The 10,855-nt window shown below is 39.5% G+C and overlaps 1 pseudogene; it reads right to left on the reverse strand.

The window, feature by feature from the left end:
* Positions 1-3,251: 3,251 nt before the first annotated feature.
* Positions 3,252-5,097, reverse strand: LOC117693641 (transcriptional adapter 3 pseudogene; annotated as a pseudogene).
* Positions 5,098-10,855: the final 5,758 nt, after the last annotated feature.

Here is a 10,855-nt window from a genome sequence, read left to right on the forward strand (position 1 = left end):
TTATGCCTATTTTTTTTTTTTGGCTCTTTTACTTCAGTTTCTTTCTTTCCCACTGGCCGAGACCCTTCAATTTCCCAAATTTTCTTTGAAACTGTCTTTGGCATCTTCTTAGTTTCCTCATTATTAGGTGAAACAGACCTTGGACTCACAAAACTTGGATGGTTTCTATTTTATTTGATTAATTACTGCAAGTTTCTGCTAGAAGCCACACTTTCTTTTTCAGTAGCTGTGAATCATTTTTGAAAGTTGGCTCAGGATGCATTATAATTAAGTGTGTACAGTACTTTGAAGTCTCTCTATACTCCTGTCAGTTTTACTTCAGTTCTCATCAAATCATAAATTGATGACTTGCTCAGTAATTGTGGAACAATTTGATCTTAAAAGTTCATTTTGGCAGATCAGATTTATACAGTGAGCCATGCCAGTTCAGTCTTGTTTGGATGATAGTTCTTTCTTTTATTAACAAGAGAAATGCTGTGGCGTAACCCTCATCTGGGCTGGACTCGAAGCTGTTTTACTACAATGGGGATAAATTGGCTGTACTCCACTGACACTTCCACCAGCCTTACCCTGTGACTGATGGCTCCCATTTGCAAGATGTCAGGCCAAGGTCTGAGGAACTTCCTTTAGCAGGGTAAATTGGCCCACTTGGCTTCATCAGCATAGTAATCTCAGCAGAGGCACAAGTCTGCCATTCTATCAGTTGATTGGGTTCACTGATAGTTGTGATTCTAAAATTGTTCTGCTTTGCAGCTAAGGAGCATTGCATTAGAAGTGTGGAAGGTGAGTGTAACTGAGTTAGAATGTCTTCACAATGTAAGATTTAATAAAAATAGCTAAAAACGATATTTGTACGTTAAAAGAATTGCACATTTGACTCCATAAACACATTTAGACTTTGACAAGTTCATTTATTTGAACCTCATCTTTAATGTGATTCTTTAGTTTTATTGTTTAAAGTTACATTTATTACTTATTTATTTTTATGTGTTTATGTATGTATGTGAGTGTGTGTTTGCATGACACATAGGTAGGTGCCAGAGAAAAACTTGTGGGAGTTGATGCTGTCCTTCCAACCATGTGGTCTTAGGAACGGAGCTCAAGGTTTCAGGATTGATGGCAAGTGCCTTAGTCTCCTGAGCAGTTTCATGGGCCTAATATTATCTTTTTATAGGAAGTATGTTTTACCTATAGAACTATTTTTCTTATGAAATGTATACAATGCTTAGTAAATGTATAAATAATAAGGGTGGCTGAGAAGTAATTCTACTTAACATATACACTTGACATATTGGTCAGCATATGATTACACAGCCCTTTTATTTTGTTGTCATATATATATATATATATATATATATATATATATATATATATCCCTGCCACAGAATATTTTTTCTTTGACTCTGTGTTCTTCTGAGAAGTTACCCATTTATTCTGAAGATGTAATTCTTGAAAGATTTTCTGGTTAAGTTTAGATGCCTGGGGAAAACACTTTATTTGGAACTGTCTTATCTGGTTCATTTTTTGGATGTTGTCTGTATTGACTGGACTAAATCGTTGTATAGGGCAACAAGAATTAACTACAAGTCATTTGAAGCCCAATGTGCTGAATAAGGTAATAAAACATATGTGATATGATACAAAATAGTAAACAGGTTTTTCTCAAGGGGCTTAGAAATTGTTCTACACAGCCTTTCCTAATATAGTTTATACATGCTTAAAGATAATGGAAATTTAATAAAATATGCTATGACGAAATAATAGGAAACCTTATAAAATAACTTTAATGGAGGTGTTTGTGTTTTTTCTGCTCTTCTTTTTTAAAAAATGTATTTTTTCTCTCATATTACCTTTCAACTGCAATTTCTCCTCCCTCCAACCCTCTCAGTCCTTCCCCTTAAATCCCTCCTCCCTCAGACCCAGCCCTCCTCCCTCAGACCCAGCCCTCCACCCTCAGACCCAGCCCTCCTCCATTTTCCTTCAGAAATGAGCATTGCATTTATTTTACATACAATATATTTTGATAAAACAAACAGAAAATACCAATACAAAACAAAAGGAAGAGCATCCTTCCAAGCTGTGGAGTCTGTTTGGTGTTGACCAATTGGCTTGGGACCTAACCTGGAAAATAATTGATACTTCACTGAAGAAACTAATTTCTTCTTCCTTCCTTTCTTCCTTCCTTCCTTCCTTCCTTCCTTCCTCCCTCCCTCCCTCCCTCCCTCCCTCTCTCTCTCTCTTTCTTTCTTTTCCTGGTGTCTATTCTAAATAGTTTCTTTCTTAGGGGTGATTCTTTGTTTCTTCTTTCTTTTCTCAGAGCTGGCATTTTGTCTGGTTCGGCTCTATTTGTTTGGTACCTTGAATACATCTCCAACGGTGTTAGGAAACAAAAGAGTTAGGACATTGTTAGAATAAACCAGAGTTTGCTAATTAGTAGTGCTCTGGAAACCTGTAATTAAGAAATAAAAGGTTGAGGTAATGAAAAGGGGGAAGACCCAACAAGCAGCTGAAAGAGTCAGATGCAGATATTTGCACCCAACCAATGGAAAGAAGCTGCTGACCCCTACGGTTGAATTCAGGAAAAGCTGGAAAACACTGAGGAGGAGGGTGACCCTGTAAGAGGACCAGCAGTCTCAATTAACCTGGATGCCCAAGATCTATCAGACACTGGATCACCAACCAGGCAGTATACACCAGCTGATATGAGGCCCCCAACACATCTATAGCAGAGGACTGCCGGGTCTGGGTTCAGTCAAAGAAGTTGTACCTAACCCTCAAGAGACTGGAGGCCCCAAGGAGTTTAGAGGTCTGATGGGGTGGGTGTGAGTAAGAACATCCTCATGGAGATGGGGGTAGGGTGGGGTGGGGTGGGGAGGAGGTATAGGATGTAGAACAGTGGGATGATGGACATGAAGGGGAATAAAATCTAGAGTATAAAAAAAGAAAGTAAATAAATAATAAAAGAGGAAAAAGAAATGATGAAGTTAAATAAAAATATTATTTTGTAACTTTAAAACACAAAACAAAATGCAGCAGTCATTTTGTTCTTAAGTTTGTACTTTACAAAATGTCAAGGAAGAAGTCCTTAAGGGATAGGTGTAAAGACAGTAAGAGAAAAAGGAGGAAAGGAACAAGCCTTATCTGGAACTTCAGGCAGATGCTAGGTCAAGGCCAGCACACTAAAGCTTTGTATACTGGCTGTACAAAGCTCACCTAAGTGGCCTGAGAGTGTTTCAGTCCTGAGACTGTTGTTATTTGATGGGAAGAGTCTGGCCTAGGCTTCTAAGGAAGTAGACTTCTACGAGGCCAGTGACATGGGCAGCAGCAGATAAGGTTACCTGTCTAGGGAGCTTCAGGATATTCTTTTGCTCCTTCAGGGTCTTCCAGGCCTGGTCCTGTCCTGTCCAGCAGGGCATTAAATAGGGGTTCAGAGAGATCATCTAAGAGAGTGAGGGGTAAGCAGGCAAAGATGCAAAGAAAGACGGCTTGTCTATAGGCTGATCAAACCGTAATTTTTACTTTTTCACACACAGGTTATATACACAAAAAGGCAGGATGTGGGGAAGGGGGTGACGCAGGAATGTAGGTGTTCAGGGGGAGTACATATATCTTCTAGAACAGTGTGTCAGCTGGGTGAAGGTTCAGGGGACAGGACACTATGACTCCACCTATGATTCACTTGTCCTTATCTAAGTTGGTGCTATCCACTAAGGCTACCCAAGGTCTAGGACTACTCAGACTTCCACCAAAGATGCTTATTTACAATAGCTTCTAGCCATCTGTTTCAGTGTTTTTCCACAGAGACCCAAGACTTTGTGTTAGCAAGCTGTCTTAGGCCTATGGCTGATTTTAGGCCTTCAGGTATAAGCAAAGCTGGCCCTGACATGGCCCTTTTCCCTCTTTGTGGGGGTGAGCGTCTTCTCTTGGGTACCCATGATTTTGTGGAAGGCATCCACGACCTCATTGTCATGTGGACCTGCTGCCTTAGCTTCTGCCAGCGCACCTCCTCCTTTGCCAACCTCAGCAGATCATGCTTCTTGGTAAGGTTTTGTACACTGAGTACCTTCAGCTCACCCTTCCCAGTTCAGCAAGTACCTTATCCTCTGAGTCCTGAACAAGCTGGTACTTGGAATCCAGTAGGCCCTGGGCAATCAGCTTCTCCTTGATTGTGACTCTCCAGGGACTTTGTATGTGGCACACTGAAAGGTTTGTTCTGATTTCAGGGACAGGTGCTTGCTCCATCAGCATCTGATTCTTTTCCAGACATGTCAGGAATAAGAAAGTCCTCTATAGAGTAAATATTTTCAGCCACTAGGGCCTGCAGCAGGCATTGTGTAAGGACACCAATGGGATACCCAACTTCTGGCTGCTCAGGCTGGGCCTCAGACTTCAGCAGGGCATCCACATTTTTGTGTTCAGTCAGTGGTCCTATGAGGTTTTTCTTTTTGTCATCCACTGCCGCTACTTGACCTCCATCCTTCTGCTCCTCTAGCAGATCCTCTTGGGTCCAGTTCTGGGAATAGTGTTTCCTTATGGGGGAAAGCTTATAATGTTTGTCTTCATTTTTAGAGGGCTGCAGGAGCTCCTTTAATGTTCAAACCTCCTCACTGGTGATGTCAGCACAATAGGGCTCTACTAAGACCTAGAACTTGTTGGGAGCATCATTCTTGGGGATCAGAGGCACATTGCTTGAGTCATCAATAAATTCATATTCCTGGATCTTGGGGTGAAAGGTTTTGAATTTGGCTCATCCTGGGCCAGGGTCCTGTCCTATTTTCAATTCCTGTTTCTGCTTCTTAGGCTTCACATGGTTGGGGGAGCACCAAGCTCGTGGTCTTGACCTAGCTTCAGGAAACGTCGGTCACCTTTCTTATCCTGCCAGTCAATAAGGATCTGGGTTTCAGCTTCTAGTATATGCAGTTGACTCCTTTCAGAGGATCTCAGGTTCTCAGGCTCCAGCTGCAGTGTCCAGCTCCTCAATCCCAATGCCATCCGCCTTTGAGCAGGACAGCACTGCCATGTACAGGGACCAGATTTTCACGTAGTCCACAGATTTGAAATCATGAAAATGCAATGGAAGTCTTTCAGCTTACTCATAGCCCAGGAAATGAGACCCTCGCTGAAGTGTTCTGAGGATTAAAAAGTGATGCTTGTCAAGTGCCCAATTCAGTGCCTGGCACAGAAGTGGCAAATAAAAATATTTTAACACTAGTCAACATCTCTTCGTTGGTCTTCCTGGACAAAATGAATGTTGTCTCTCACTATAAACATAGATTTCTTATGAAGCCAACTCTACTGACAGGCTGACAGGAGAGCAGTTGCTTGTGTCTTTGGTTCAAGTCTATAGGACAAAAATGATTGTTATCATTAACAATCATTGCTAAGAATCTCACTGGTATTCACTCAAACAAGAAGCTACTTCTTCGTGGGTAATGGAATCCAGATTCAATTTTTCATGCTTATTCCTCAAAACAGTTTAGGATTGAACCATCTCCCCTGGTTGATTTCTATTTTTTTAAATGTGTAATAATTTGCTTTGTCAACAAGAATAGTTTATGTATATTGGTGAAAGTTTCATGTAATGTGTCTTAGGTTACTGCTGGATTAGGTACTCTGTATAAAAATACCATAATATCCAATAGACTGATGAACATGGATGTGTGTGTTTGTGTGTGTGTGTGTGAGTGTGTGTGTATAAGAGAGAGACAGAGACAGAGAAAAGAGAAAGTGTGTGTTTGAGACAGTCCTCTCAGTAGCTCTGTAGCTCAGTCTATTCTGTAGTGTAGCTGAGGCAGACCTCTGACTTAAAGCAATCCTCCTGCCTTAGCCTTCTAAACGTTCAGATTATGGGTATGAACAATCAAAATCAAATATAGTTTTACTGATTCTTTTGTTTTAAAGATCCACATAGTTTGATAAATTGTGTTGAATGCTCCAACTCCAATAGAAATGATTTATTTGTCATACAATTATCTTACTTTTGCTTCAGAATATAATTTGATGCACAGTTAAATATTTAAAATTTACATATTTAAAAATTCTTGGAGAACTGAGCCCATAATTATTATTTAACCTTCTGTGTTAGCCCTGATAACTTTCTTTCCTTTGGTGTTTGCTCTGTGGGAAATATAATACATATTTATTTTGATTACAGATACCATGATAATAGTTTTCTCTGAATATTTTCTTTAATGTATAGGTGTCATTATAAATACAATGTAGATTCAGCTTAGCAGACATCATGTAGTTGGTTCTTGTTTACCTATGTTGATTGTACCTGTCATATACTTGGGTTCCTGATTTTGTTTTTAAAGATATTTTTGCATACACATATATGTGAGTGTTTTGCTTGCACATATTTCTGTGTACCATGTGTGTGGTTGGTGAGAACATAAGCTGGAACAAGGTATTGAATCTCCTGAGGTTGGAGTTATAAATATTTGTGAGTTACTATGCTGGTGCCAGGAATTAAAATCAGTTCCTGCAAAAGAGCACCCAAAGTTCTTAACCATGACGCTATCTCTCCAGCCCCCTCATTTTGTTGTTCATGTTCCAGTTCTACACACTGGCGTTCCAAAAGCTCACAGTTCATGTTCTCTTATTCTAGAATTTTTCCCTGGAATGGTTTATATACATTGATCTATTCTTTGAAATGCATTCATTTTCCTCTCTAATTTTGGCTACAGAATTTCGTCATGTTGTTCTTTCTCCTATGAATCTAGTAGCATTTTTTTTTTAAAGTCAGTTTAGCTTTCATGGAATGTTATGGTGGAGTGACCCCTTCCATTGTTTTCATATTTGTTTAGATAATAGAATTAAATATCTTCTGCTCAAATTGTTCATCCTCAATAGATATGGATACATCACAGTCACTTTTAGCTAGTTTTAGCCTAACAACTCAATTATTCAACTATAAGAGACAATGTTTGAAAGATGCTTATTTTTACATTTCTCCCCATATAATATACTTTCAAACTAATCACATGAAGTATTCCAGTATCCTCAAGAAGAGCTGTAACACCTTCAAGAACAGTAAAACTAGAAATGCTTTTCTCAACATTCAGCTAAGTCAGTTTAGCTGAATATTTATTCAGAATATTAACATCCTCCCCAAAGGGCAAAGTACCTCAAAACATAATGAGACTCTGGATCTTGTGGTTGCCAATACATTTACTTCAAACTTATCATTTTATATATTACACATAGTAGCTTACTAGATAATAGATCAGGCCATGTGAGCTGGAGATTGCTGTTATGTATCTTTTCCCTCAATTGGCCTTTGTGGTTTCAAGTCACAGCAATGAAATAGCAGAAGAGAGAGCTGTGGATAACTGATTTTCTCTAGAGGAGGAGAAGAGAACGGAAACAATACTCTTGTTCAGAATCTGACTTAACTACTTCCTCCTGCTTCCCACCTGCATGTGATCCTGGAATATACACAGAGGTTTAACTGGAGGCAGGACTTCATGACAAAGCTTTTGTGTGATCACTAGAGAAGGGTAGGCTTTTTCAGTAATGCAGCTGTTTTTGTGTCACTGATAATGCAGACAACTCACCCTGTATCCATGCTCCTGTAAGCGCACTGGTTCATCACATTAGACTTGGGTGGTGCTGTTCTTGTAGTATGGCTTCACTGCCCTTTTTTTCCCTTGAGCAGACTCTTTTCCCACAGCATTCCAGGAATAGTTATGCAACACATAAAAACAAAAAAAAATCATAGATCAAAAGGAGGAGATCTCAGAAGTATCAGTGATGTGATGTGACAATAGACTAGGTATGAATATGTCAGGACCTCCTGCTAGCAGTACTTCTGCTCCACTCCTTTATCTACTGAGTGTATCGCTCTTCAAAATATCAGCTTTCAGAGTGACTGCCATCCTCAATGGCTTCTTACTGCTTCCTTCTATCTGGACACTTCTGGGTCATTTTGAACTTTGATTTGTGTCTGGCTTTCATATCTTGTACAGGTACTTAAAAGTTGAAGTTTTCTGGATGTTTTTGAATAAAAATAATTATTTCCTATTGTACTTCAATTTCACTTATAGAATGGTCCCCCAAAAGCATTATTTCTAGATTATATAGATCTTACTACCCAAGAAAATGAAAAGCTTATTGTCTGATTAGGGATTATTGTTGATAAAATTTTTCATCTTTGCTACCAATGTATTAATCAGAACATTGTCACACTTTCAGAATTTCCCAGCAAGTAGTTGACTATTGAAGACTCAGCATTGGTGGCAATATGATTCAACAATGAAAGCATGATTACACATCACAAAATAGTATTTATTGACATGGCTAAATATTAATTACAGGTGTAGACAAAATCAGTAGTGATTTGGCATTCTTAGATTTTGTATTTCACAAATTTATTCTAGACCATCTTTCAATAATCCAATATTCACCTTTAAATATGCCATCAAATACCTAGTCTCTGATTCTCTCTCTCTCTATCTCCCAGTCCCACTCTCTATCTCCCAGTCCCATTCTGCATGTGTGTATGCCCATGCATGCTTACACACACACACACACACACACACACACACACACACACACACCTTGAAACATTGGATCTGATGAAGAACAAAATTAGATAATACAAATAATTCTCACCAGGCTATTTTCAAGGACACTACTAGGAGATTTCTAAAAGTCTCTTTAAGAAGCTCTAAGATCAACTATTGACAAATTGGACCTCAGGAAATCACAAGGTTTCTGTAAGGCAAAGGACACTGTCAATAGGACAAAATGGCAACCAACAGATTGGAGAAAGATCTTTATCAACCCTACATCTGATAGAGGGCTACTATCCAATATATATAAAGAATTCAAGAAGTTACATTCCACAGAACCAAATAACCCTATTTAAAATGGGGTACAGAGCTAAACAAAGAATTCTCAACTGAGGAAGCTCAAATGGCTAAGAATCACCTAAAGAAATGTTCAGCATCCTTAGTTATCAAGGAAATGCAAATCAAAACGACCCTGAAATTTCACCTTATACCAGTTAGTATGGGTAAGATTGAAATACTCAGGTGACAGCAGATGCTAAGGAACACTCTTCCGTTGCTGGTGGGACAACTACTCTGGCAAACAGTCTGGTAGTTCCTCAGAAAATTGAAAATAGTTCTACCTGAGGGCCCAGCTATACCACTCCTGGGCATATGCCCAAAAGATTCTCTAACATATAACAAGGACACATGCTCTCCTATGCTCATAGCAACCTTATTTATAATAGCCAGAAGCTGGAAACAACTCAGAATTCTCTCAACAGAGGAATATATATAGAAAATGTAATACATTTACACAATGGAATACTACTCAGCTACTAAAAACAATGATTTTATTAAATTTACAGGCAAATGGATGGAACTAGAAAATATCATCCTGAGTGAGGTAACCCAGTCAAAAATGAACATACATAATATGTACTCACTGATAAGTGGATATTAGCCCCCAAGCTCAGAATATCCAAAATACAATTCACAGACAACATGACACTCAAGGAGAAGGAAGACCAAAGTATGGTTGCTTCAATCCTACTTAGAAGGGGGAACAAAATAAGGTAGAGGGAAGGAGGGACCTGGGAGGGAGAGGAAGGGGGGAAGAAACAAAGAAGGATGAATCAGGTGTGGGAAGAGATGAGAGAGAAGTACAGAGAGTCAGAAAATTGAACTGAGGTGTGTAGCAGTGGGGGATGGGGAACTGGGGTAGCCACTAGGAAGTCCCAGATGCCAGGGAAGCAAGAGGTTCCAGGACCAAATGGGGATGACATTAGCCAAAATATGCAACCAAGGGGAGAAGAACTTGTAGAGACCATCCATATGAGGGATGGGGCCATCCACCCATCTCAAAAATTTTAACCCAGAATTGTTCCTGTCTAAAGGAAATGTGGAGACAAAGAGGGAAGCAGAGACTGAAAAAAGACCATCAGAGACTGCCACATTTAAGGATCCATCCTATATGTAGACATCAAACCCAGACACTACTGCTGATGTCAAGAAGTGCTTGCTGACAGAAGCCTGATATAGCTGTTCTCTGAGAGACTCTGCCAAAGCCTGACCAATACAGATGCAGATGCTTGCAGCCAACCATTGGACTGAACAAGGTCACCCCAATAGAAGAGTTAGGGGAAGGACTGAGGTAGCTGAAGGAGATTGCAGCCCCATAGGAAGAACAATTAACTGGACATCTCAGAGTTCCCAGGGACTAAATCGCCAACTAAAGAGTACACATGGAGAAACCAATGGCTCCAGCTGCTTATGTAGCAGAGGATGGCCATCAATGGAAGGGGAGACCCTTGTTTCTGTGGAGGCTTGATGCCCCAAGATAGGAGAATGCTAAGATGGTGAGGAGGGAGTGAGTGGGTGGGGAGTACCCTTATAGAATCATGGGGAAGGGGCAATGAGATGGGGGGTTATGGAGGGGAAACTGGGACAGGGGCAACCTTTGATATGAAAATAAATAAAATAACCAATAAAATAAACAAATAAACAAAAGAATCTTGTTGCTGTTAAAGCTAATTTTTGATGAACCATTTCTTTACTGAATGTCATAGTATAGGAGTTGTGGATATAGCACTATTTTTTGTCTATACATTATTCTTTCTGTTAAGTGCAACAGCCTTGGCAGTCAATTTTAATAGGGAGGTATTAATTTCTAACAGGAGCCTGCATATAACGACAGCAATGAAGAGTATTCCCAGAGAATGCTCTAAATTAATTTGTCAGTTTGACCCAGTAACGAAAATGCATACTAAAACACTGATGTGAATTGAAAATAAAATCAATGCACTTGACAGATTTAATAGTTTAAGTGATTTCAAATTAACCACATACCACTGACCGCAAGTGAG

This window comes from Arvicanthis niloticus, chromosome 21 (genome assembly GCF_011762505.2).
Source record: "Arvicanthis niloticus isolate mArvNil1 chromosome 21, mArvNil1.pat.X, whole genome shotgun sequence".
In the NCBI taxonomy this organism is placed as follows: Eukaryota; Metazoa; Chordata; class Mammalia; order Rodentia; family Muridae; genus Arvicanthis; species Arvicanthis niloticus.